Below are 2,846 nucleotides of genomic sequence, written 5' to 3'. Positions count from 1 at the left end.
TTCGTTACCCGCTTGGACTGATTATCTGGTTGGTTTTATTTTTTAGGTTCTCCCCAATCTTAATGCGATTATCAGGTATCTGTGGCGACTCCTCGCCAAATATTATCTCGCTATCACCGATTCATACGACGATAAGTAACATTGTACAAATCAAGATTTCAGGTATAACTCCCTGTAAAGTTGATTTGAATAATTTCGAGGGAAAAATTGTTCCGGAGCCGGGTATCGAACCCGGGACCTTTGGTTTAAAGTACCAACGCTCTACCACTGAGCTACTCGGGAACTCTAACCGACACCGATCCAATTTTTCCTTCTATATCCACAGACCTCAAAGGTCCCGGGTTCGATACCCGGCTCCGGAACAATTTTTTCCTCGAAATTATTCAAATCAACTTTACAGGGAGTTATACCTGAAATCTTGATTTGCATAATACACGTCACTGTTCGTTAACAGAAAACCACAATTTAAGTCACACGGAGTTAGTGTGCACTCGAAGTTGGTTGCTTGACGGTTGTCAGCCCACTTTGAGGTCTGTGGATATAGAAGGAAAAATTGGATCGGTGTCGGTTAGAGTTCCCGAGTAGCTCAGTGGTAGAGCGTTGGTACGTTAAACCAAAGGTCCCGGGTTCGATACCCGGCTCCGGAACAATTTTTCCCTCGAAATTATTCAAGTAACATAGTGGTTGATAAAACGTCGTTAAGTAACCAAATACGAAAATCATCTATCTGATCGAGTGTCGGAACTATTTGCATCGACCACGACATTAAATGGCTTACTTTTGCCTACATATTGTTTTCCTTTAAGTTAAAAATCCCCTTTCGGTTCTTGAAAGCATACTGTAGTATGTACAGTCGTGTTCCTAGAATTCCATCTGTATACCTATTGATTTGGACGGTGTACAGGGGAGTGAAAGATGGCATGGTTTGTGCTACTACTGTAGAGTATTAATGCGAGTTAAGAGGTTAGTTAGGTACAGCTTACAGCAGTAAAATGTTTGGAAATATTCAACATTTTTTTCCTCTATTACTGTATCTAACACAGTAATGAAAATTGGTATGTCTAAAACACTGTCCTTCTGTTATGTGAAATAAAAATATTTTTACGATTTAAAATTTTTTTTTCAAAATTCAGCCTACTATGCAGTGATGAAGCGTTTCCCTCATAACTCATAAACTTATCAACTTTTTTATGCTCTTTCTCTTTTATTTTATTGCTGAAACTGATGTTTACAATATAATACTCTTTCAACTACATTCCTTAATAAATATTTTTTTCATTGCAAGCAAAAATTAAATACAATAACAAATATTTTATAATATTATTGTAATACTCGTATATGAATATTCTTCAAAATTCGAAATTGATTACCAATCTCATAGTAAAATAGCCTACATATTACAATTTATTGTATAAATACAAGGTAACTGGGTCACACCCGAAAAAGCAAGATGCTTGAGGTCGGGTGTGACCAATAATGAAAACTGGATGGAAGGAGAAAAAATAAAAATAATAATAATAATTATTATTATTATTATTATTATTATTATTTATTTATTTATTATTAATATTTGTGTGCTGAACAACAGCCAGAGGTCAATTATAGTTCAGCACAATACACAAACAGAAGATACAAAGGTGCAAAACAAATAAATAATATCTTAAATAAACAAAAACATACATAAATAAAATAGATAACAAGAACAGTAAATACTAATAATCAAAACGAAACTATACCTTAAAAGGATCTAAATTGTGCCCATGCAAATTGGCATATTTTATGCATCTACAGACTGGAGAAAGTGATTTAGAATTTCTGTTATACAAAATTTTTTGAAATCTTAAACCTTTTGTAGGAACACGAAGGCTGATATTGTTTATGATAGACTCACAATCAATATCACCCTTGATAACTTTGCAAAGAAATTGATAATCAAGATTTAGACGTCTAGAATAAAGGCTACAACAGTTAAAATTTTACAGGTAATATCATAGTTAAAGTCAGAGGAATTGGGTATAAATCGAAAAGCACATAAGGAATAATAATAATAATAATAATAATAATAATAATAATAATAATAATAATAATAATAATAATAATAATAATAATCACAACTGTGATTAAATTGCTAAATGTAATTACACATAAAGTTTAAAAAGAATAGGAATAAAAACAAAACCAAAAAAAAAAACCAACGGTACCATAGCCTACAGTATACATAAATATACCAAGTTAAGAATACAACATTGTTAAAAATAAATGTACAGTAAGAATTTACATGATTATAATTTTAAAAACAGTTCGAGCACTTTTATTTTGTGTTAGAAAAAAATACTGATATTTGACCATTTTTTTAAATTAATTTATTTTTATCAGACAATTTATCAACAGTAGACAAGTGATCTTGCATCACATTGTAGATACGGCATACATAAATACACACAAAAATTTTATCACAAAATTTTGGGTAGTTTTTGAGTTATGTAGGAAACGCTTCATCACTGCACAGTAAACTAAATTAAAAAAAAAATGTAAACAAGTATTTTTAAATCTTCAAAATATTTTTATCATATAGCAGAAGGACAGTCTTTTACACATACTAATTGTCATTATTGTACAAGATACAGTAATGGAGGAAAAAAAATGTATATGTTCAAAATTTAACTGCTGTAAGCTGTACCTAACCTCTTCAGAGAAAAATGAAATAGACTACAGTAGCGGTCGTCAGCACTCGCTGAAATGTGTAACGGGTAAGCAGTGCGTCGTAATATGCTCCATCGTGCAGCAGAAAGAGGGAGACAGCCAGCAGCCACTGATGCACCAAGTGCAGTGTGTTATCCGCGAGT

At 32.2% G+C, this 2,846-nt stretch overlaps 1 non-coding gene across 1 annotated transcript; it reads right to left on the bottom strand.

Moving 5' to 3' along the window:
- Positions 1–210: 210 nt before the first annotated feature.
- On the bottom strand, positions 211–282 carry TRNAK-UUU (transfer RNA lysine (anticodon UUU)). The gene has a single exon. It is a non-coding gene; the product is annotated as a tRNA-Lys (tRNA).
- Positions 283–2,846: the final 2,564 nt, after the last annotated feature.

This window comes from Periplaneta americana, chromosome 13 (genome assembly GCF_040183065.1).
Source record: "Periplaneta americana isolate PAMFEO1 chromosome 13, P.americana_PAMFEO1_priV1, whole genome shotgun sequence".
Taxonomy (NCBI): Eukaryota; Metazoa; Arthropoda; class Insecta; order Blattodea; family Blattidae; genus Periplaneta; species Periplaneta americana.
Note: the sequence above shows the minus strand (reverse complement) of the source record. Positions and strands in the feature narration are given on the sequence as shown.